The 26,471-nt window shown below is 36.7% G+C and overlaps 1 protein-coding gene across 1 annotated transcript in view; it reads left to right on the plus strand.

Moving 5' to 3' along the window:
• Window positions 1–26,471, plus strand: part of CCSER1 (coiled-coil serine-rich protein 1) — a 635,129-nt gene that overhangs the window by 314,952 nt on the left and 293,706 nt on the right. The gene's annotated exons all lie outside the window — the stretch shown is intronic.

Genomic DNA, 26,471 nt, shown 5'->3' on the forward strand with positions numbered 1-26,471 from the left:
ATGAAATACTATTTCTCCTTAATAGATGTCTTTACTTTAAATAAAATAATAAATATTCTTACACTTGCTGAGCCTTTCCTTATCATTTGAGCTACTAATGCTTGAGTACTACCATTTTAAGGATAGACAGAATACTCTCAAGTGACTGAGTGAGGTAAAATATGTGATACAGCAATTAAAAAACGTAAACACATGAAAATGCAATTTATTGTCCTATTAAGACTGTACTAACATAATTTTAAAATTCCATTTTTGATGGAACATGATTAAAACGTTTATGTCTTCAGTATTTTTAAATAAAGGAGAGAGATTTTTCTGCCTCCTCTCACAGAGAACTTAAAGACTCCGCAGAGAAATCATGTAGGGTCACCACATTCAGGAAGAAGTTTAGCACATACATTGCTTCCATGGAAGTTGCAGGTGTGCAGGCACCTAAGATTTTGTATAAGCACCCTTTGGTAGGTGGGGTTGTTTCTCTAATTAGATCTTAATTATCTGATCTAGCTCAGGGGCTTTTTGTGCCTTTCTGTCTCAGGCCTGGTGGCTAGCTCAGAACTTGGACAGAATTCAGGTCCATCCATTACTGCATGTTTTATATACTAACCAACAACACCAGTATACTTTTACACCAGCACAAATAGCTAAGTTTCAAGTTGCATGGGAAAAATGTAATGCTGCTCAAGGATGAAAGATTCCTTTGCTATATTAACATCGGCTAAATAAATACAGGTCATCAATATTCTTTGTTTCATATTTGGCTATATTAAGAAATGATGTATTATGTAATTATTATCTAAAATTAAATGACAAAATGGGACACAGGGAACATCAAGCTTCTGTACAGTCCTGGAGCATTAATTTTATATGAGTCTAGTTCAGAACATATGCTATTTAACTGGTTGACAATTTTGTCAGAGTAAAATTATCCTGTATTGATACAGTGAGCTGTAGCTCATTTGCTGTTAACTGTTGTCAAAGTTCATCTGTATATGTGTCAGTTGCAGAATAAAGTCCCACAGGGAATTTTGTTCTTGTACCTCATAATAGGCAGAAAAGTAAATCTTCCTAGGGTCTTGAAATAAGGATTTCCATATGGTTGAAAGTACATATCCTGAATTTAATCCATGATTAACTGACTTCAGTTTTGTTACTCTAGGACTTGTAAAAGAGAGTACAGGTGGGAGTCTTGAGAGCACATTTAGTAATTTGAAATTAAGTTTTGAAAGGGCTCAGTATATCTCATTTACTCCTATTGAACTAAATAAAACTAGATTGGGAGGTGAACATGACAGAAGCTGGACTTAAGGTTATGAAACCTATTAAAAAAAAAAAAAGTGTAGTGGGTGCCCACAGGACTGGAAAAAAGGATTTTTGTGCGTGAGGTGTGTAAGTACAGAGTCAGTATGCTAGTTTTGGCCATCTGTGTATTTTTTAATCTTGACTGTGTATTCTCCTGCAATACTATTTTTCTGTAAAAAGTTGGGGGTTTCGTTTGTTTAAGGGTGTGGTGGTATAAGAGCTGCCACGACTTTTAGAGCAGCTAGAATTAAAGTGACAGCCTAGTAAAAGAGCTCACTAAAAACATGGTTAGAACTTGTGCCAGAACAGTCTTCTGGAAACAAAGCAACTGTTTTGCTTTGTTAGCATCCATGGGATCACCAGACTAAAGTCTACTTATTGAAGGACCTCAGCAATCCAACAGGGGAAGCACCCACTCAGCTTAGGCTTCTCTGAAGTTAGGCAGCTATGGAGCAGCTCTTTCCAACCATGGTTTTGGTCTTAAGCATCTAAAAAACCTCAGTATACTTACAGTGAGCTCCTGTTTTTACCCTGATGCCTGTAATGAGCCTGTGTGAGGCTGAGGATGCAACTTGAAGTCCTCTGAAGAGCATCAGAGCTCCAGTCCCTCTGGCCACGACCTCTTGCACTGCACATCCAGTGTCCTCTTCATGGAGGTGCCTTGGGCCCTGCCATCACGGCGCTGCTAAATACTGCGGCCCACCAAAAGATACACCTAGGGTTCCCTCTCCAGTTTGCTCTGGGGCTTTTTGCAGGGCACCAGGCCCACAGGGGAAGGTCCCACTGCAGCTTTGCCCACCACGCTGCAGGCTAAGGAAGTCACTCCAGGTGCCAGGCAGTCGTTGCAATCCCCTTTTTTTGCATTTCTCTGCCTTCCCAATGGGAGCATCATGCTGTTTGTTCCTCATTGCTTGAGGTGCTTTAAGGAGCTGCCTGCAGTGGACTATTCAAGACAAGTAATCTCTCTTTTTAGAACTGTTAAAAATGAAGTACATTTGAAATGATTGCTAGAAAATGCTGATAAAAATGTTTTCTTCACTTATATAAAATGAGCCAAAAATTGATGAAAAACATGCTTTAATATTCTGCAAATCCTACAGTTATTTATGTGTTTGTTAGACTGTAAATATTAGGAAAGTGAATGTTTACAAAAGATAAGTAGAACAGTAATTTTTGGCTAATGAAACTGTACGCCTTTTCACTTAGATACAATATATTACAGACATAACACTTGATGGATAACTACCATTTTTTTTCTTGTATCTTAGGGCAACCCATGCTCCATTGTCATTTTGAATATGGAAATATAACAGTTGTAAATACAACCTGCCTGTCTTAAAATCATGGCATCATGATGTTAATTCGTAGATAGCACTTTAACATAAAAATCAATTTGAGTGGGAGTCAGTTTTGTACTTCCTGAGAGAAGTATATGAAAATCTGTACTTGCCTTGTGATTTTCCATTAAGTTGGATGCTTGCATGTAGATTTAAAACCCTTGGTTAATTAGTTTTTCTGCAGAACTCTGCACTTAACCTAAAGTGGACTTAGGTAAATTTTGGCTCTGAAGGAGGTTTTGTTTCTTTCTCTTGTCTAGTTTTTCTAGAGTTTTTTAGTAATCTTCCCCTCCTCTCTTTGATTATTTTATTTTATTTTCAAATACTTTTTAAAAAGTATTTCTAGCACATTTGAGTGCGTTATGAAGGAGACCTTGAACAGGGCTGAGGGTAGAAAATGTCAATGGAGTGCAAGCTGACTTTCTGTAAGCTGGTGACGCTTCAGAGCACCTGCAACTGCTCTCTCTCCTAATTGCTATCTAGCTCTTGAAGGAAGAAAAGGGTAAATCTTTGAGGAATGAAAATAGGGGTTTAGATGTTCAGCTACAAGACCCAGGTACAAAGGATAAAATGCAAGAAGCCCTCACCTACCTCTGAGCAAACAGAGAAGAACTTAGAGAAGTAGTCCGTCACCAATTTTTTTGTTTGTTCTCTTTTTCATGATAATTTTGGATTGATGCCCTTGGTCACCAGAAATGTTTCTGTCCATCTTTGGAGGAATAAATATAGGTAGAGCAGTGGAATTAATTCCTCTATTCCCTCATTATCTTCTGAAAAATACCTGCTCCAGAAATTGGAGGAGAGTTTGGTTTTCAAGATGTCAGGTGCCTAAAACTGCTCTGAAGCTCCTTGGAAATGGTGAACCTGAGCAGGAATTTAAAATCTGGGTTCAAAGCATGGCTTTGTCTTAAAGCTGTGCTCATTCATGAAGATACCCTCTTACCCAGAAAATCAAAGAAACGAAGTGAATCCATTCTTCAGGGTTTGGTAAAAGGAGTCATTTGCTTGGTCTTGTTCTCTCTCTCTTGTTTTTTTTTTCTTCCCTAAAATAAACAAAATAAATGAAGGTCTCAGTTTTCATTTGACGCAGAAAGATGTTTGAAACCTTACCTGTCTCCTACCCAGCTCTACCTGCAACTGCATCTTAGTGTACATTTTCCAAATCAATCTTTTTCCACTGCAGTGTGAGCACTTAGAACGACTTTAAGCAGAAAATATTTTCATGGTATAGTGGCTAAAATAACTGAGTGCTGCTTACAGTAACATTTATTCTACTGCTGTCATTGGTACAGCAGCATTCACACTGAAAAATAAGCGCTAATAATATTATCCTTTCAACCTTGATTTCCCTGTGTAACTTAAGTCATGTGTGTTGTCCCATCAAAATAAAAAATGTAGTGAGGCACTTCGGGTGGATTCTGAGTGAAGCTGGAGGCAAAGCTAGGTCAGGAAATGACTCCTTCTTGTAGCCCAGCTGTTGGAGATATTTCTCTGCTGTGGAGGTGGCTCTTTATCAACTGTTAGACTTTTTACATCTATGGAATATCTAGGTACAGTGCTAGCTAAGTGAGCTTTACCTCAAGCTGTAGAAATAAATGCTTTAGGACTCTGGAATCAGCTCAACAAAATATAACTGTTCTTGTTTTGTTTTGTTTTGTCTTTGCAAATTGTAAACAAGTTCTACTTCCTTGTCCAAAATATATGTTAAATGATTTGGGGGTAGGAGGCGGGGGGTGGTGTAGGAGTTTGGGGGGTTTTGGTTGGGTTTTGTTTTGGGTTTTTTTGGGGGGGGTGTGTCTTTTTGTTTTTTTGTTTCCTAAATATAGTGTATTCCTGGAGGGCAGAATGATGGCAAACTTAGCCCTTTTCTGTAGGTTGAGTTCAATATTGGGCAATTAGGCAATTGCTGCAGTTTTGAAGTATCGTGAAGATGAGTACTTGTTATCCAGCTTTGAAGTGTAACAGAAAGCCTGAAATGCACTTGAATCCTGCCAATGAATTGTTTATGAAAGGCACTTGAGTTACGAGTAAAAATTACCTCAAAATGTAGTTATGACAATATAGATGCCTTGAATTGTACAGTTTTAAAATCACAACTTGTTTTCTTTTGATAGGCCAAGAGTGAGATTTGGAAAAATAAATCAATGAATTCATGGTGAATACCATTTTTTGAATTGTTAGGAAAAAGAGAAAATTTGATTAGTCCAGTCTATTTTCAAAATTTTTAAAAAATTGTCCTTGAAATTTTAAATAAATGAGGTAATTCTCATCTGAAAAGAATAATAGTCTTTATATTAAAAAGAAAATTAAAAAATACTAGATTAATCTTTACACTGGTTACCCACTTGCTCTGCATTCTGCTGCTTTGTAGTACATTGGCTATTTTATGGGGGATATTACAGACCCATGGATGATTTACATAAGAACAGGCAGTTGTAAGTACTTTCAAATCCTCTTTCTTCCTCATATTTAGGAAACATTAGGAGCAGAAGAGAAATAGATTAGGTGTACTTAAACATCATTAAAGTGTCAGGCTTCTTTCCCCCTTTTTTACAGAAGAATTAATTGCACATATTCCAGAAAAGTCTTATCTGAGCTGTAATTACTCTCTGAATCAGTTCTGCAAGACAGACGTGGAGTGTGAAAGTGGCAATATCCTGTGACACACAATGGGGATTAGGCTCCGATTCCTCATCTACGCCAGTCCCTTGATGACAAGCTGCCAGTCAGATATTCCTTTAATATTCCTTAGCACTTGTGGAGGTGATTCTGCATATGAGTTTAAGTCCCTATCACAAACCATTGTCATATCATGGTGTTTGGCATAGATAAATGATTATGTCACTAGCACAGAGTAGTGTCTTACTGGTCTCACTGAGATTCTGCTCCTGAGTATTTCATTAAAATAACACTGCAGAAATTAGCAAATACAAAATTTGTCCAAAGTCTCCCTTGAGACACAGTGCTGAGGCTTACACTCCTTTAATAATAACGTACCGCATATGCTTGTCTTTGGCAGCAGTGTCACTTGTAGACTGCTTGCTTCATGAGATGCATGGCATTTTACTGATGGGTCTTTTAGTACAAGCAGGCAAATATGATCTGGCCTTACTCTGAAATCTCAGAGAGCTTCACTTTGGTTTATGTGAAAGACAAAAAGTAGGTCTCAATGTCACCATTCATTTTTTCACTTTATTTTTTGAGCCAATTTGAATTAACCAATTTTAACTCTAATGAAGATATAAAGATTGTCAACAACAGATGAATTTTAGGACAAATGGAAAAGGCAGTGTCTTGGAGGTGTGGTGGGAAGGAAGACTTTGTATGTTGCAGTTCTTCAGCTTTGTAGATGTTACATACTTTTGACTGACACATGGTTTTAGAGATTCAAATTTCTCCTTAAATGAATGGTGGTAGATTATATTTCCTATGTAGCAGCATATAGTGTAGTGTTTGTTTTATACCATGATTGTGTCAAGGTCAAACTAGAGCATTAACCTGTGTCCTTGGAGCTCTGGGGAGCTAAGCTGCTATGCCTCACCTGAGGGACTAACTGGAGCAGTCCTCACCTAAGACTTGCAAAGCGAGTTTTCATGGTGCAAAACAGGATTTGGACCAAGGCTTGCTGAATAATTGAGGCAAAGAAAAATCTATGTTGTTTTATAAGTGCTAGGAATAAAGGATATGAAGGAGGCAGCAAAGAGCTAGTGTGGTTTTTTTTATATAGTTTTGATTGCTCAAAAGCCTAGGCTTTTTAAATTCAGTTTGTGTTTTTCATATATACATATACACACATGTGCACATACATATAAATATATAGAGAGGAATATGTATATATAGATACATAGAAACATGCACACATTCACACACACACACACTGCCTCTCTTATTCAGTATGCTTCTTGGTAGTTATTTTCCACTCAAGAATTGCTAACATTTTTAAAATAAAGAACATTGTAGAAGGAAAGTTGGCTAAAAATATGGAAAGTTACTATTGCTTGACATGGCCCTATATTCCTGATATTGGATAAATTCTCAAAGAGGTACTCAAGTTTGAGCTTGCATAAAAATGACTGCTGTCAGTATCATCTAATGACATGCTATTGCGTTATATGTGTTTGTAAGAGCAAAAAGAAAAGTAACGTTGCTTGAAAACAAATACACATATGCTGGAAATCTTGTTTTGCTTCTTAAGATCGGCAGTTTAATTTGTATGACTTAACAGCTTCAGTATGTTGCTAAAGGCATCTGTGTGACATTTTTACTGTAGTCATCTGATGTGGATGAGTTTCAGATTAATAAATGCTTTATCCTCAGCTCTGCACAGCAGTGTTTAATGAATCAACTAGTACTGTTGTTTCTTCCAATAATTAATTTTCTGATTGGGGAAATATTTTTGCTTTTGAAGATGTGGAACTGTCTGTGCAGTTCACTAGGGATCTAATATAAGAATAATGTTTTGCTTGCTCCCCGCCCCCCCCCCCGCAGTTATAATTTAGGGTCTTATCCATTCTACTTTGCTGTACCTGGGCATGATTCACAGAAAAATCTGTATGTACACACTGGTATAGCAAACATAACAAATGAAGAATCATCTGTATTTTAATAGCAAAATACCATTTTTGTTTACATTCTAGTGAAGTTCCGTAAGGGAAGTGTGTTATGCGGTTTTCAATGTCAATGAATATTTTTTCCTTCACTCACAGTATATTCCAGCATTTAAAGACATTAAATATTTCTGTCTGTAAATGAATGAAATATTTTTGTCTGTAAATAAGGCATTTTTGTCCATAAATAAGAATTTTTAGAAAGAAAAATAGTAACATTTATTTGAAAATACTTTGATGTAAGGACTGGGAAACTCTTCTTAAGACACTGAAAAGCTGAACTGCAATCTCTGTCCTTTCCTAAATAAATAACCTAACAAGAAATTAGCTGTATTAGAGTATTTGTTAGATCTCACTAGATTTCACAGAAACTGACTCCATAGATTCTCTCCAAGTTTTGTATGGGTTTTTTTACTATTCTCTTATTACATACTTTCAGTTTGTATGCAAGGAAAAAATGTTATTTGAGGTACAAGAGATTCAAGACATTTCATTTAACCTCTGTTTCAAAGACTGAGCACTTTCTCACTGAAGATACTTTTCATACTCTGGCATCATGTCGCAAATGAGTGGTTTGGACCGTTTAAAGAATCACCATCAAAGATATTAGCAAAAGTGATTTAATAGGAATTTATAAAAGCACGACTTCACAAAGCTTGATGGCAAGCTTCAGTCTATTACTCAATAGCATACAAAGAAAAAACAAGTTAGAATCAAACTAGAATTATTTATATAGAGACCAAAAATGTAAAAGAGTGAGGGAGAAACATACAAAAGAAAATTGAGTTAAAATTAATTTTTCATGATTTGTACAAAGATCAGGGGTATAGAAAGGTAGGGGAGACCCTCCCATTGAGTCACAAGGTTCAGAGAAGACTCCCTTCCTTTCTAAACTCCTGTTAGAGCTTAGGTGTGGCTGGATCTACTCCTAGTCCCAGACTTAGCCAACAGTTTATGTCTAATGGATTATGTGTGTAGCAGCAGTCTGAGGTTCATTTACAGTTTGAGGTAAATAACAAGATTTAGTAACACTTAATCACTGATTAATTTAACATTTACAAAGCCATTCAAAAGAATATACCTAGGTTAATTCACACACGCATACACAAATACAAATAGAGATATATAAATAAGCAGAGGTATACCTATTAAAAATTCCCCTCAAGTTCAGTGAAAATATTCACATCAAATGCCTCAGCATTTCTCAACAGGCAAAGGGTTGACCCTCAAGGAGTAAAGGGTATCAGCACAGGTCCTGCCATCAGCTTTTGACGATGGTCGGCCAATTTTTGCCAACTAGAGACTTTGTGAGCTCTGAGAGGTGTCCTCCTCAGAGGGAGATGCTGGTCGCAGCCCAGTGGGGTCCAGGAGAGCTCAAAGGCCCTCACTTGGGACCACTGTTTATGGGTTCGCAAGATGATTGACTTTGGTCAGTGTCATTTCATTCCAGACATAATTCTTGTCAGGCAACTACAAAAGTGAGTCATGATCTAAGCAGCAGGAGTCTCAGGTATGGTTCCACGTGACAGGAGTTTCAGGTGCAGTTAAGGGGTGCCTAATTGTCCTGACTCACTCTACCATAGCCAGGATAAGAAAGTACCAGGCCGTCCCAACTCACTGTGCAAGAACACAATGTTGTCTGGTCCTGATATTGCAACGTGGCCCAGGGGGGCTGCACCACCACACATCATGAATATTGCATGGTTCAAAGGGTGCTCAAACCCTTCCTCAGGTGCTCTGCTTTCTTTGAGACACAGTCTTTAGTGATTTTAAGTTGGGTTTAGAGCTGGGATGTGTATGTGGATTTTTACTATAACTTTCATAGAAGGTACTGCTGCATACCCGGTTTGCCTGTGAGAAGTCTTAGCTCAGAATGTATTTCTGTTATCTCTTCCAGTTTTTGGATAGCAAAACTGTCCCTTTCCATAGCTGTTTTTTGGTTGATTTGGTCTAGAGACTGGGAAGCAGAGGGGGTGGAGAGATCAAAGTTAGAAATTTTCCTGTGCTTGGGAGAAGTTAATTAAATACAAAAAAGTATTATTCATCTTCTGGATTTGAGTAGCAAATCAGCATCTTGGATGTCCTGTGTTATTTTTGCTAGGATGGGCAAGAAGGATGCTGATGCTAGATAGCTAGTGGAAGTGGTGCCATTTATTCAGAGAATTTAGATTTTTTTTTTTTTTAATTTTTTTTTTGGAGCACAGTAGAAATCTGACAGCAAGAGGTAGGTTTTGGTCACAGTGCCAGGCCTCTTTCTTCCATCCAGCTCTTTAATGCTCCACTTTGGGTCTTTCTTCTGCTGTTTTGATTTCCTGCATCTTTCTTCATCTTTTGAAATATTGTTCCCTCTTCCTTTCTGTAAAAACCACACACAGTGTGTGCTTCTTTCAATGTCCTGTGCATGTTTTATCCATTGTTTGAGAAGTTTGACTTGATGCCCGATTCTGGTTTTTGCATGGAGGCTGCTACTATTTTCAAGCTCAGTCATTTGGATTGATGCTCAGCTGTAATACCTTTGACTCTCAATGAGATTTCACCAGTATCCCAATATAAGAAAGGGATGGATTCTGTGGCAAAGCTTTCAGAAATGACCTGCTTATTACCCTGTATTTAAACTGGGGGTGTGGTGAGATAGGCAGTGGTCTATACAAATGCTTCATCGCCCTTCAGGGAGGAGGACGCAGATGACTGAAGTACTGTAATGCATTCATGATGAGTGGTAGTAAAAAATGCCATGTGTGATATCATTGATAAACAGCGTGTTACAAGACTATATACAAAAGTCTGACTAGTGTCCTGACAGAAAGCTAGCTTGCAAATTTATACTTTTGCTGGTAAATTCTTTCCAAAATATTGCTCAAGTAATAGCCTTTCATATTTTGGCTCGTTTGATAGTTTAACTGGATGAGCTTTTTATTCTCCTTTGTGTCTTGATTTAGAAGAAGATAAAAAGGTAATATACAGTCATTGTCAGAAAATCAAATGATCTTACTGACTTTTAACCATATATTATATTTAAATTACAAGGAGAAGAAAATAGCTACTGGTTAATAGTAAATTAACTTAATCCCATACATTATACAACTATTTGGTTTGTCTAGGTTATTCAATTCTAAATATTTTTTCATTAGGTTGCTCTGTATGGCTAGTAAAATAAAAGCAATAAACTGTTTCTTACTGTTCTTTGTTGAGTTCAGAATATAGATTGAATATATATCTTTTCAGGTTTGGGTTTTGTTTTTATTTTTCAGAGCTATTGTTTATGAATTATTCAGTATGTTTGAAATGTACTTAACATATTTTTGTTTTCTAGTAATAATGCAAGACATTTATCTTACATTTCCCAATTTGACTTACTGATGATATTGTTTTTCTCAAAGGGAGCTCTCATGATTTACCAGAAGAGTAATAGAGTTTGCGTGCTGTAGTATTTATCAGAATTCACCAAATATCAACACAGGACTTTATAAAACCAGACTTTCTCACAGTGTGATATTTGTGTTCCAGCTTACAAATGAGGGTTTCACCAAACAATGCTTGTTGGGCAATAGGATGCTCTATTGTTACGGTTTTGGAAAGAACAAGTGGAGCTATTGTAATAGTAGTATGGTGACGAGAAGGAAGAAGAATAAAATATCTTTATGTAAACTCATTTCAGTGTGGTTGGTGTGCTTGTAAAAGAGTTCAGGTTAATAAGCTGGAAAAATAAGAAGTGGTGGAATTAAAGGATGATCTAAAGCTGCAGGAGAGCTCATTTTATTTTTCAGCTGAACTGCCTATTTATCATATTACTTTCAAGAGCAAAGTGATAGATTCTGAAGGGAAGGGTGGTACAGAGAGGACTGAAGACTTTTAAGTTGTCACTAGACCCACCTTTTAAGACTACTGCGAATATATGTGTGCTCAGCCAACAGAACTTGCTGGGCAAATGATCCTTCCTGCCTTAGCCAGTGTGAATAAGGAAGCTTAGATCAGTTTCTGGAATCTTGTGGAATTTATTTTGTTGCATCTTGTTTAATTTATGGAAATTGAATTCAGTTCTTAAGGGACAAAGATGTTTGCTTTTTTTTTTCTTTCCAGTTCAGAACCACTGGGATGATGTGGTTCATCAGCTCCTTTCTCTCTACCCTCTCTACCACTTCCATCTAATAGAGCAGTTTAAGATATCTTCTCTAGTACTATTTCATCTTTATTTGTCAAATCAGGGTTAGTAGCGTATGTCTGTTTCTCTTGATTTTTAAACCTAAAATTCATGGACCATTCTGCTTGGCCAGCAAAATTTAAGAAGTATCGAAGCAGAGAGCTTTTTTCACATATGTTGTTATTACCAAAATCTGTTTTTCTGCAGAATCACGTAAGCAGATTGAGGGGGGCAGAGAGTGAGAGTGCTAGTTCTTAATCAGTAAGGCTACAATTAACTGGGAAGTGCAAACTGTACACAACCTGTAGGGAATCAGGAAGCTGCATGTTGCGTGCACACCCAGTTAGTTATCTGTTTGTCTACCTAGGAAGGAAGAACCCTACAAGAGCGGCAAAGCCGAGGTTATGTCTTTAATAATTCCTAGAGTCAGTAGTGAAACATATCTGCAGAACAGGGGGTCTTAAGAATTTTTTTCTTAATTCGATTTCAGCTTCCCCCCTCTTTTTAATTAATTTTGTTAATTTATGTTCATTATTCATGAGTTATTAAAATGTCCCATATACATGAAGTCCCTAATAGGGAGTTTAATGAAACAGGAAGAGTGGTCTGATAAGGAATACATAAAATTCAGCATGAAAAGAAGTAGATACAGCAAAGGCCTAGCAGTGATCATGTTGCCAGAGAGGAATTGATACAGGCTGTCAATTGAATTGTAATTCTGCCTATGAATAGTGCTGAACTCCAAATGTTTTAAGTTTGGGCTATTCCGTCCTTTCCCATGCACTATTTGCTCAATTACTGCGTTCAGTTGAACATGAATCCCTACCCGAAGCCTACTGACATAAAAAATAACATAAAATAAAAACGAACCATTGCTCTGTAAGACCAGTTCTTGAACATAATAAATAGAAACATAAGGCAATTTATTCTCTCTCACATCTTCCAGCAGGCTTATATAGCAAATTCTAAAGTCTAAGTCATCTAATGTTCATTTTTTTACCTCTCTGGCATCCCACTATTTATTGGAACACTGTACCATATAGTTACTAATATTCTGTATGTGTTAGCATAGAGGCTGGAAATAGTGTTTCAAAAATGTACCAAACCCCATATGCAAACTGCGTGTAGCCTACCAGGCAAGCTGCTTAGTAAAGACTACTTGGACAAAAGCAGGTAAGTTAAAATGATGGGTAATTTAGGAGAGAAGGACCTCAGGACTGCTCTAGTCCTACTGCCTGGCTCAAAGCAGGGGTCACTTCAAAGTCAGACCAGGTTGTTCAGGGCCTTTTCTAGCCATGTGTTGAAATCCTTCAGGGTCAGAAACTGCAGTCTCCTTGGATGACCTGTCTAACCAGTCTGGTGAAGGTAGTTTTTTTTCTTGTGTCCAGTAGGAGATTCTCTCATTGCAACATGTGCTGTTGCTTTTTGCTTTTCTCTGTGCCCATCTGAGAAGGATCTCGCTGCCTCTTCTCCATACCCTGTTTGATAGAGCAAATAGATGCCTCTTTAGCATTCCCTTCTCCAGGCTAAACAAACCCAGTTCCCTTAGCCTGTCCGTGTATGTCATTTGATCCACCATCTTAGTGGCCTGCACTGTTTCCGGTTTGCATCCACCTCTCGTACTGGGGGCCCTAAAACATTGTGTGTTATTTTCAGGTGCACTTTCCACAGCACTGATTAGGAGGGAAAAAACAGTTGCAGCCATTTGCTGGTTGTGTCTTTGGCACAGCAGCCCAGTGTGCTGTTAAACTGCTGGTCTTAGAGTCTGAGCATAAATCATATTATTATTCAATATCATAATCAAATTCCATCATAATCAAATTATTATTTACATTATTATATTTTAGGGAGTGCTGGGCTACTTGGAAGCATGATCCTTCTTTCATGTGGGTGTTATTGAAAAAGCTAGCTAGTTATCAGACTCTTAGCATGTCTTCTAATGATATCAGATGTCAAACTATTATTTAGGAACTTATTGTTTAAGAAACTGTAAAATATGGATTCAGGCCAGGATAGGGAATTGAGACTATGTGCGATGTATTGCTGAATAATATTTTCCTATTAATGGATAAGGTGCAGATAACTGTTTTTTCACTTGGGAAAGATGCCTGAAATTCAGGTTAATGTATAACTGTGAGACTGAGACATTAACATCTCTCAGAAATGATCATCACAAACAACACCTTTTCTACCAGATGCCATAGTGTTTCCTTCTCTAAATAGATTCATATACTTAAAAATAAATGAAACAAACACAGAAGAAGGAAGACTCAAGACAGTCCTGTATTCTTCTATATATACTGCTTTGCCTGTGGAAAGGCTTAAAAGTACAATGTATTATGATTGTTAGATATACTGTTAAGTAAAATGGAATAAAGCTCTCCTGTTTGCTGTCAGAGTCTGTTTGGAAACATAAATAAGCCCTAATAGTACAGGGTTTATTATTTCATGCAAATAAGTTCAATATCAAGATCTGCTTTAAAAAACACCTTATGAAATGATCAATGGCATGTTAGAGAAAATTTGAGGAAAGAGAGATTAATTAATGAGAAAGGAGTTCTGCTTCAAGCAGGCATACATCAGTTGTATTGATTTGGTATTTGTGCAAATTTTAATTACAAATGTATTTTTAGCTCTACTTAGCCATCTAGAGGCCTTTGGGAAGGGATAAGTATAGATTAAAAAAATCACCCTGTTTATTACAAGCACCAAATATTGTGGCTTAATTTTGTTCTGTTATGTCTTTCCCTATACTGCTTTATTGATACAACTGAGCCCTGGACTGGGAATTATCACCCAACATGGAAGAGTCAAGTTCAGCCTGCTTGTTCATCTAATCTTTGATCAGGTTGCTTAGGCTGTGCGAAGGGTGGATATTAATGACAAATGATAATTTGGTGGTATAGATGCCTGCCCAGTAGGAGCAGGATTCAGCTCATTTTACATAAGTTAGTAATCATCTAATAGATAGTAAGGGCTTTGACTCATTGTGGGTTTGACCTAGATTTGATGACTTACAGGTGAAATACTTTGGTGTTTCTGCTGTCTAGTATTCTTCCTCTGAAAATGTGAGGAACTCGCCCATGGAAAAGCTTTTTGGTTGTGGTGTGGTTTTTTTGGGTTTGGGTTTTTTTTTGTTTATGTTTGGTGTCGTGTCGTGTCCCGTCATCGTCCATCCCCATCCCGTCCCGTCCCCGCTTCTGTCTCTCTTAAGTGTAAAAAGGCTGGTGAGCATCAATTTGATTTTTCTTAAGCAAGGACTCTAACAGCAAGTTTGAGTAATTCAGGTGAACTCCAGTTTGATAGTAAGCATTGCAAGTGAATATCCCACTAAGACGCTTTATGTAAAATCTCTACATGGACACTGGCCTTTGAGATAATCACACAAAGACCTAGTAGAAGGTGTCCTATAGAGCTAAGAATCCAGCATTGCCTCTGTTTAATTGAATCCTCAGGAATGCCTGAGTGACTATGGTATGCAATGTTGAAATGGGATATATCTTTAAGGAAATAGGATATATTTTTAAGAATAAGACTTCTAAGAAAATATGTGGAAAAATATTTTTCATGTCAAGGACATGTCACAGTATAAAACTAAAATAGATGAAATAAAAAAATGAAGAAGGGGAGGACTGTATGAGTGATTACAGCTCAGAATTTCAGCACTACATGGAACCGTGTAAGACAGATGAGCAGCAGGCTGAAGTTGCCCCATGGTGCACCAACTAGAAGTTTCCATGCTTTGTCACAGTGAAACCAGGATACAATTGCTCCTCCTTAAAATAAGACACTGAAGGCTTATGGGATCCCTTTTCAGAACAGACTTATTCTCACTTTATTTTCCATAGCTTTGACTGATACAATTTGTAAAATGTGTAGGCTGTTGTTGACATTGCTTTTATTTTTACCATTTTATTCAGTATGCATAGATAGGCATGCATGCACTGCTCAAAAAAAAAATTCTTAATGGTTATCTCTTGCTGTTATAACTTTTGTAATCAGTATCATCTATTTGCACAGAATGCTTTGTATTTTAATCATTTTTTCATCTGGCATAATATAATTAACAGAAAGGACATCCCATGGTAATAGAGTTGATCAACACAAAGTTTGTTTAGAAAGGTAAGGAAGTTATTCACCTCTTCCTGGAGACCTGCTGCCCAGGTAGCTACTAGTACACTAGTATACCTTTTGTGTGGAGTAACTTTTGGAATGCTTTTCAGGCTTCTAAGTAAACTTACACTATTGTGCGCTAAAATTGTCAACATAAAATGTTAATAAAAGTTTGCTCATTTAGTTTACTGAATGTCTCTTCATAACTGTATTGTACCATATGTCTAATTTACAGCATCTTTGAAGGGGTCTTAAGGGCTTCACATTTACAGGTTACATGAATTTAGTTCTGTGAATGCCTCAGCATTTCTTGATCAACTTTCTTGATAATAACTTGAAGCTGCATAATTAGAAATGTTTATTGGTGAAGAATGTTAAAGAAGTGGCAAACCCAGTTACTTAACATTTCATGATGATTCTCATTTTTTCTCATAGAGCTCTATTAATTATTAGCATCCTTCTTTGTGTTTCATGGTGTTGGAGTCCTTGTACTTGTATACACTGATGTGAGTAGATAAAATATAGAATAATACTCCAGAGCCCTGTAACATTGCTAGTCTCCCACTAGGCATTTGGTGAAGTAGTTCCTGAATTGTACTATAAATAGTGCTATAGTTCTCAGAAGGCGTGGGAGTAGAATTTTATACTTATGACTAATTAATGCAATTGAGAATGATCATGTACAAGGAGACATCTTTCACAGCTCATCTGTTTTTATGCTAAAATAAGTAAAAATAACTATCCTTCCTTTTTCTGTGAAACACTGGCTGCTTTGGTTTTTCCTATGTAATTATTGTGAGAGAATTGCAGGACAGGCTTATGCATGGTTCTTTGCTGTTCAAAAAAAATAGCATTTAACAATTCCAGTTGTCAGCTGTACATCAAGGTGTACATTGGACTTAATTCCCTATTGTGTCCGCTTTGAACTTAAGTGTGGTATAGAAAACAAGTTGGTAGCATCCCATTCATGTCTTAGGGTTAGAGCTATGTAAACTCTTATGCCATTGTAGGATTTGAAGTAATAATGAAGTCTTTTTCTCATTCCCTTGTGCCAGCCCCAGAGTAGCTGTTTTCTGTTCCTCACACAAGGTTGGGAAGCACCTTAAATCATGCCATGAAAGCTCTCATGTGTGGGCTTCATTCCTGGCAACTGTCTGCTTGCATTAATACCCACATATGTTGTTTAACAAAACAAATTCTAAGTGAGAGCTTCTCTACCATAATCACAATTAAACCATTTTATAATGTAAAAAAAAAGAAGTAATTTTTTGTGACTTACGCTTTTTCTCTGCAAAACTTCAGTGTGAAATGATAAGTGGAAAGAAAGCTCTAATTTCTGCTCATGATGATTTATCTGTCAATAAGGGCTAGGTCTTTTGTGGGCACGCATAAGCATAGCTACTTGATGTGCTGATGAGCTATGCTGATTTACAGCAAGTCCTGTCATTGTATGCCTAGAGGGGAAAAGTGTAAGTATCCATTTTGTAGGAGAATAATAGAATGCTTAATTTACTTAATAACACACTTCTGATGGACAGGTTTATTAATGTAATACCTCACATGTAAAGATTGTTGGCAACTTACTTTGTCATTCATTAGATCAGATTGTGTCTTTTGATTTCAAGATGATTAGTGTACTGCATTGGAAATAGAAGAGTGCAAAAAAGGCCAGTGTTAACCAAGTTGGATGCCTCCCTTTGTGACAAATGGTGTGATCTCCTTAACCAAATAACCAAAAGAACAAGGTGTTATTTCTATCATCAGGCTGGAAATGAAGAAAGGAAAAGGTTGACAATGCCATATGCTATCTCACACACACAAAAAACCTGCCACCCTTATCTGTATAGAAAATTGAAAGCTAATCTTCCTGAAGTGAAATAGCAACAGTGTCTCTCAGACTTCACGTAGTAAAAATGAAGAAAACAAGAGAATAACTTTGAAGGTTTAGTAATTCTTTTTGTTTCGGAGACTTTTTTGGTTCATGGTAGCTGAAGTACACAATAGCAGCTCTAAAAGTGCAATCTCAAACTCAACCAGAATGGCAGATGGCCTTCAGGGAAGATTTGAAAAAAATTGTGCTTGAATGCTACAGAAAATTTCTCTTCTATTCACAAGGTCGTCTGTTGGAGGTGATTACTGTCCTTTTCACTGCAGCTGCTGTGAATCCTGTAATATTTTTGTCACCAAGAGGAATCAGAAATGCATTAAAACACATCTAAGCTTTAATGAAACTTAGGTAGGAAATGACTTTGAGTGGTTTTTAGGCACTAGCATCAGCTTAAAGGGATGTTTCAATTGTGCTGAAAAAAAGGTTTTACCAAGTCAGAATATGTTAGCTTTGACAGAGGAGTTACCAAAAAGCTACATATGGTACAAGATTTCTTTCTGTGAAAAGAAATTGGACGCTACTTTTATTGCAGACTCTTTTGGTTGATGAGATAGTAGAATTACATATATTTATGTCCACCCAGGCTTGGGAGAGGTTAACAAGAATGAAAGAAAGAATGTTAGTGCTCTTTTGTATCTCTCGCTTTCCATGGTCATTCAAAGGAGGCTCACCCTACCAAAACTGTATTATTGTCTTCATGAATTTGGTAGACTACAATTTTATTGTCAAAAAAAAAAAAAAGAATAGATAGTTTATCTTGGAGAGAAACAGTTAAAGCACTAAGAGCAGAGTACAGTTTTATAGTTTAATAGGCAGGGCATTTTTTGTATATATACAGAATATACTGTAATGAGTACCTACAGAGATAGAAAGTTAACTTTGTAAGGAGAGATCTGCATCATGGTGCCACAGGGGTTTAAAACAGTACATTACCCTTTAAGCTTTAGGCTATGGAGTTCCAAATGATCATCTGAGAAGCCCCTACAGTCTATTTAACACATGGTTTTTTATTCATTCTTAAAAAAGTATGGCTGAACATACCATGCCATTCAGGCCATTCTTTTAAATTACTCTTAAAAATAATAGTAAACTCCATTTAAACCACTGTGGAGACCTCTCTTCAGCAGGAATGAAAGTTCAGCAGTTCTAGGCTTTTTGTGTACAGTTCCACAAGGGTTTGATACTTTTCTGCAGATGACTTCTGAAAGTGAAAGTGAAAAGTTTTTTTCTCTCACTGGTGTCAGGATACTTAGATTCTAAAAATTTTAGTGCAACTATTTATGTAGTAGATAATTTTTATTGAAAATAATTTTGTTGTTGTTGTTGTTTGGAGGGTTTTGGAAGAGCTCGTTTTCATTTCAATTAGGACCAGAAAGACGTAATGGTTTATTTGGTCTCCTTTGTAAGGCCATCCATTACACACCAGGCTGCTTTTTTGTTTTTGTTTTTGTTGTTGTTGTTTTTTAATGGACTTTTATAACATTTCTGGGAGTATGGCTAGGTTTTGAATCTGCTCAGATGAAAATCCAAAATAGTACCTCCAGGTCAGCAAGGCAGGCCTAGTGGCTTGAAACATCTTCAGTTTCACTTCTATGACCAAATTAACACTCACTTAATTTCAGTTTAAAATTGTCTTGAAGGTCTTGAAGAAGAAAAACCTAGAGATTCAAACTTGTCTTATTTCAAGACAGAAATAATTTGTTAGTCAGAAATTGGGTTAAATTCCAAATCAAAGCCAAGGGGCTACATTTGTGATTTCTGTTTGAAGTTGTTTGAAACTTTCAGAATTAACTTCAGTATCACTGTATTTTTTTTCCCTCATGTTAACATTTTTTAAAAACCTGACAAAAAAAAAAAATGTTAAGATACAAAGATTTTTTTAACATAGGCAGAGTTCAAATTACTGTTTATTAGAACAGTTATTTGTAACCAGGGAAGTTGTCCACATTTCTTACGTCTTAAGTCTGTAAATGTCGTTGTTTTTGTACTATCAAGTAGTACTTATCAGCATGAGTAAGAATGGATCTGAAGATTACAGCAGTTGGTTCTGATGATCCAGTATTCACTCTGTGCAATTTCATGGGGTTTTACTCTTAAATTGGGTCCTCTGGATTGGACTCCCATTAGGAGTTGAAGCATACCGACTGTGTTCTCAAATACATGTTTTTGTTCAATTTGATCTGAAAGGAGCTGAGTTTGTGGACTCAGAGGCTGTTATCTGGTATGAACTGAAATTTCATAGGGGAGTTTACATTTTGAAACCCTATCTGAGCTCCATTGTCTGTATGGATGCACCCCTGGATGGGTTCAGTTTTTGGTGACTCTTTTTGTGGGATTAAGCTAAATGACTTGCAAGTGAATTTACATTTGAAAGTGTGACCTTGTGTATGTCATGGAATAAAGTGGAAGTGGACTTCTCCTCACTTAATCATGAAGATGCTATGGCTCCTGTCAAAAGATTTAAAGACTATGATTTTTTCCTCTCATCTTGGAGCTATGAGTTGAATTGAATTGAATATATTCAAGGGCCACCTTAGATGAGCAGCTATATAGTGTCATATGTGATTGTATTTCCTTTTTAAGGTGATCTGAAATGGATTGTTTGCACAACTTTAACATGTGATGCATGACTTCAGTAAGCACTAAAAATGTTATTTCTTTGATATTTGAAGAAAGCACCATGAAATGCTCTGTTAGTGTTTCAAAATCTCCTTCTTTCTCTGAGTGAGTGAAATGTTCACTTGAATGCCATGTTTTGCTGCTTTTCGGTGACTGCAAATCACTGAAAGAAGCACAGGTTGCAAGTGGAAAAATCATTATTGCTCCCTTAGAGTGCCTAATCAGTTTATAAAAATCCTGCTAGTCCCCTTATTGTATCATTTATGCCATTGTGATATCATCAGTGTAGATCTAAAGAGAGAATGAGATCTTGAATGCAGGGTGATAGCATCAAATCTTACTGTTAATGAATGAACTAGCACAGAATTCATTTAATTCTGACTCTCTCTGAATGATTCATCATATTAAAAACCTCTGCAGTTCTACAATTTCAAGCAAGCAGATACCAGTCACTTCTAGAAGTTGATGACAAGATATCTGTTATGTTTGATTAGGTCAGATTTGTCCCATGTGATTATGGATACAAAGAAAACAAATTTGCTGTGGAAGAGGTTTATGCTGCTATTTTGTGATGATTATTGGGCTTTGCTCCCATTTAAACTCCATTTCCTGCAGATAGCACTGTCTTCTATCTCACTGAATGCTGTTTTTCATTGTACATTCCCTCTAAATATATTGATTAAATAGATCTTTTGCATCTCTATTCTCTTTATATCTCTCAAAAGTTCAAAGCCAAAATCTGATATCTGTATTTATACTGAGTGATGCTTACTTCCAAAATTGATACTATTTGTAGAATATGTTGTTATAGAGAATAAATTTTGGACTCTGTGTGTTCAAATTATAAGCAACAATAATGAAAACAATCAAAGCCTTGAATAGGTGAACATTGCTTAGTTCTGATAGGGGATACTTAAAAATGAGAAGTCCAAGTGCAAATGTCTGTCTTCAGTCTTTAAGACACAAAGTGAACAATCACTTTAAGATAAAGCACAATAATTTCAGGGAAGTCATTGAGCCTTTCACAGGCATTATATTTACTAGAAGTTAGGGGAAATGAGGCATCTGGCAGTTAGGTTTATTCCAGCTGGGTAACTTTGACTGAGTCTGTAGGCACCTAAAGAACTTTGAAAGTCTGGCTCTTACTGCATTGTTTACAGCTCTGGAATGGGAGGTCACACTCTAGAAAGGTTATGCTAAATCCTTGACCACTTTCTCAAACATTTGAAACCTTCAATTATGAAGGAATTGAAATCACTTATGTGTTAGCAATGAACAGGACAACTGTCTCCTAAATGCTGTGCATATCACTTTTAAGACTTACATAATCTTTAGTCCTTATTGATAATTAGAGGAAGACTGTGTGTTTTGTGAAGTGCTTCAAAATACACTGATTTTCATTTCTCACATGCATTAAAAACACTGGCATAGTTCTGATGTTCTTATTTTTGAAGTGCCATTATGAGAACTTACATTAGACTTGCTAAAATTCATCAAAATCTTCAAAAATGTTCTTTGGATAAGATCTTTCACATTTCCCAAGATTTTGTAGTTGTTGCCAGAATACTTGTGTAGTTACAGGTTATTTCTTTTTTTAAAAGGTTGAGGGAAATTGAAAGTTTTCCTCTTAATCTGAAGTGAATTCCAGATTGTTGTAGGATTATTTTGTTTAATGATATCCAGGATTATTAATTGCCTGGTTGTTCTCAGGTTATAAGTATGGTTATAGAGGCATTATCACCATACAGTGCTTTACCCAGTCCTGTTCTTTGAAGCTACTATTTAGAATAGTCCTTCACTGGAACAACTTGAATGAAGCTGTAAATGGACTCCACCTTTTTTATTGACAAGTTAAAAAAAATATCTCTGTGACATTTAGTACCTGATATTAAATACTATCACAAGCAGGAAATCTGTGATTTTTCAATTGATGTTAAATGGGAAACTATTAATGACAATTGATATTAAATATATACAGTGGTCCTGAATTACTGCAAAAATGAGTTAGTGGGATAGAAAATTATCTTCCCATTAAGTGAGATTTTTTATTAAGCCACCTGTTACAAAACAGAGCTGACCGTCCTCACTGTTCCAATGTTTAATTTAATGTGTAAAAAGTAAGATGTTCGCTTTGTGATTGCAAATGTATTTCTTTTCCTTTATTAGAGTGGGAAGCAGCTTTTCTGAAAGCTTTGAATAGACTGTTTTATTATGAGTGAACATTACCAGGATGTACCCATACCTGGAGAGGTACTGGAGATGTGCTTTGACCAAACTCCGTAAGTTGAAGGACCATGATTATGGAGTTAAAGAATAGCAAGGGCATTAGAGTATAACCTTAGTCTTCATGCTTTGTGCAGGTCTACTCATCTAGTTTGGTCAATTTAAGTCCAAATCAGTGTACCCTTAAACTCTTTGAGACATGTTTTGCAATATAGAGGCTATTGTTGCTTTGAAACTTAGTTGTGCTCCTACAGTTCCTTCTCTACAAAATCATTCAACTTAATTTTATATAATACAAATCCTAGTTTGGATCCATTTACCACTGTTCAAAAGCTCTTATGCTAGCAGAACTTGCTCTTTCAGCGGAGCAGTGTTCGTAGCAGAGTTCATTTGTTGCAGTGTGAGTGTGCAGAAGTCTCTAAAGAGTAGGTTTGAAAGATGGAGCTGCTGAATACAGCTGGCTTCTACCTACAGCAGCAGACTTATATGTGATATAAAACCAACTGTTTTTCCTTTATATTCCACATACACATAAGCTGCACAGGTGCAGGTTCTGTCAGCAGGGGCTGCCTGCTTCTCTCATGATGGTATGAGTTGTATAAATGTTAAGCACCCAAACAAAGCAGTTGGCTTTTCTATCAGCATAAATGCAGTTGTAACAAAGGCCACCATATGCAATATGCAGGTTTGCTTCAGTAAGAAGTTGTTTTCCTAACTAACAAGCTGTATAGGTGATGAGCAGCTTAGTTGATGCTGCTGAAAAGCTGCTGAATTTTTAACCTTGAAGGTCTTGTATCTCTTCTGATGTTCCCATTGACTGGGATTTCAAATGGGATTTCAGAGGGAGCTGGTAACTAACGTAACAAGCAAAGGAAGTAGAATGATTTTGAAATTGTTTCTGTTTGCCCAATAATGTTTCTGATTTTCTGTGCATTAAGAGAAATTTCCTTATTACAAGAAATGTGTCTAAACATGGCACAGAATACAGGTTGTTTATAGGACTTTCAGTAGCTGTTTTCTGCTAGTTCAAAGAGCATTTTGTAGCACTGAAAAAACCATGTATTTTTTATGATAAAGTACCTTAGCAATTAAGACCTTTCAGTATACTTTACACAAAGAATTAGTGTGGAAATTGCCTATGCATGACAATGTAGTTTGTTGGTAAATGTTAGCATACAGTCACATGATACTCAAATACTGTGTTCAGTTTTGGGCCTGTCGCTACAAGAAAGACATTGAGGTGCTGGAGCGTGTCCAAAGAAGAGCAACGGAGCTGGTGAAGGGTCTAGAGAACAAGTCCTATGAGGAGCAGCTGAGGGAACTGGGGTTGTTTAGCCTGGAGAAAAGGAGGCTGAGGGGAGACCTTCACACTCTCCATAGCTACCTGAAAGGAGGTTGTAGCGAGGTGGGTGTGGGTCTCTTCTCCTAAGTCACAAGCAACAGGATAAGAGGAAACAGCCTCAAGTTGCTCCAGGGGAGGTTTAGATTGGATATGAGGAAAAATTTCTTCACCAAAAGGGTTGTCAAGCATTGGAACAGGCTGCCCAGGGAAGTGGTGGAGTCACCATCCCTGGAGGTACTTAAAGGACGTGTAGATGTGGCAGTTAGGGATATGGTTTAGTGGTGGACTTGGCAGTGTTCGGTTTACAGTTGGACTCAATAAGCTTAAAGGTCTTTTCTAACCCAAATGATTCTATGATTCTATGATATAAGGGAAAGAATACGTTGGAAATCAAGATACAGTTAATGTGTATTGGTAATCAAGATCTCATTCTTGACTGTGGTTTGTAGAGATGAATGCATGTAATTCTTGGTTGGTTTTTTTAATTATTATTATTCTTTTTCTTGTTTCAGCTGTTGGGAAACAACTTCTGCAATGAAAATTCATATTTTGAAGCCATAAATTTTCTCATTTACTGAACAATATGAATAACTCTTCTTAATTAAAGAAAAAAACACAGCAAAACTATTCAAATAGGTTTTTCAGAAATGATTGTGTTTTACAGTGGTTCTACCAGCCCCTGATCTTGCTTTTGCCAGTTTATCCACAGAAAACTTTATTATTATCTGTTCGTGTTACTTTAAAAGGGGTAAGACACTAACTGTGTTAGGTAGAGTGCAGATGTGCAGCAATTAACAACCTCTACTCTGAAGAGCTGAAACATCAGAACGTAAATTGTTTTTGTCAAGGTGTGCTGTATCTCTTTCAATTACTGTAGTAAAGGCTTACCTGATTATGGAAGTTTAATACATTACCAAATAGTATCATTAGTAGACAGTTAAGTATGATCAAACTGATTTTGCTGGGGAGATATTTTGACATCTCCTTATTGTCTTATGGGGATAAGAAAGTTACTGCCGTGTGGGGAAGGACAATTTTAAGATCATGAATGAGAGAGCAAATATATTTTGCCACTGAGAAGTGAGTACAGAAGCACAAGGAAGTTATCTAATGTGTATGTTTCTGGGTACTTAAATTTCTTACATGTCCATAACTCTCAAACCTTTTTGTAATGTAAAGCAAAATAACATTTTGATGTTCAAGGCCTGATTATCACAGAACCAGCAAAATAGCCTGCTTTGTAACATGCAAAAGTGAATGTTTTGCTGTACTAGCTTATTTCTCTTCTGAAGTGGAAGTACCTACTTCCAAACCCACATTAATTATAGAATGAAAGTAAGACTTTATTTTCATATTACAGGCTACATATGAAATACTATCTTCCAGATGAGTAGCCTAACACTAACCCCTTTAAATACTGACAACTGTAAAATGACTATTTTAACCATGTTAAAACAAAATGATGCATTTCATATTCTCATTTAATGACTTCAGTGATCCCCCTTTATCTTTATTAAAAAGTGTCAGTAATTATTTGGTTTAGTTTTCAAAAAGCATTAGTGGTGATGTCAGTATGTTAAAGTTGCATCCAATCTCTAAAACACTGACAGTCAATTGTATTCAAAAACTTTTCTTTATAATAAGCCAGAGGTTAACCTAAAACTGAAAAGGAAGGAAGGTTATGAGTAGTTCCATACCATCCTCTGGGTCATTTCCTGCTTGAGCGTTTTGTGTGATTTAAATAAGTAGGGTTTTTTTAAGTGACTGCAATTATGCATGATCTTAAAATTAGGCATGTGTTTAAGTGCTTGGCCAGAAGTTAGGCTTTAATTTTCCTGAAATTTCACTGTGAGCTATATTGCCCGCTCCAGTGTAATGCTTGCAGCTTTCTCCATAAAGTCATACAAATCATTTATTTCTAAAAATATGAGAACCATCATCAGCTGGTTCAGTTGAACTGTTCGTCTCATAGAGTCCTATCTCTAATAGTAGCCAGTAGCAGATGCCTTGGGAAAGACACTGCAGTACTGCTTTTCCTAGCATAGCTTCACATTTTACAGTAATTTGTTGGCTTTGAGCATTCTGAGTTGAAGGTTTACCTTTATGTTTTATAAACACTGATGGATTTATTTATTTTTTTCCTTCTCCAAATCTGCCAAATAGTTTTGAATCCATCTACAGTTTATACATCCACAATATGCTCTATCCATGAGTGGCATTATTAAGCAACATGTGTGTGCAGATATTCCCTCCTTTGAATTCTGCTTCCCACCTGAGCATTCCTCCCAATTCTTGAATGATAGGAAACATCAGAGGGTGAAAGAATAATATCCCAATCCTTCCAAATGCATGCTTGGTTTCTGTAGGTATCACATTTCTGTCAGTCAATTTCACTGAATCTGCGTTTGAGAGGGATGTTTTTGCTCATTTTCCTTCTTTGTTTCCAATTTAAGGGCTAGTAACCGAATGCATCAATCTGAATATAATGGAAAACTGGTCCAACAAAAGTAAATTATGAGTTTGCTCTCATGTTGAAGAGCTGATCCAGCTCATTGTGTGGTCACATAAGTGCTAGATGAAATGCAAGAAATACAGTGGAAATGAACAGCTGGACAGTAGGGGTTTGAGGAAGGAGAGTAAGAATAGAATCGTAGAATCATAGAATCATAATCATAGAATCAATTTCAAAGGCCAGTTTTGCTGTACTCCATTCCATTTCTGTCCAGGTTTCTGCTCTCTTCCAGTCTGTAAAGAAATGGTGTTAGCAAGGTCATTGGGTACTAAGATATGTCCTTCCTGGTCAATTTAATTTAACACCGTGATCTTGGTACGAGCCAAGCAGACGAAAGCAAGGCTGAGCTCTGTCTACCAAAATAAATTACAACCTCGCCCCCAACATTCC

The sequence above is a fragment of the Haliaeetus leucocephalus genome, unplaced genomic scaffold (assembly GCF_000737465.1).
Source record: "Haliaeetus leucocephalus isolate CR32 unplaced genomic scaffold, Haliaeetus_leucocephalus-4.0 Scaffold140, whole genome shotgun sequence".
Lineage (NCBI taxonomy): Eukaryota > Metazoa > Chordata > Aves > Accipitriformes > Accipitridae > Haliaeetus > Haliaeetus leucocephalus.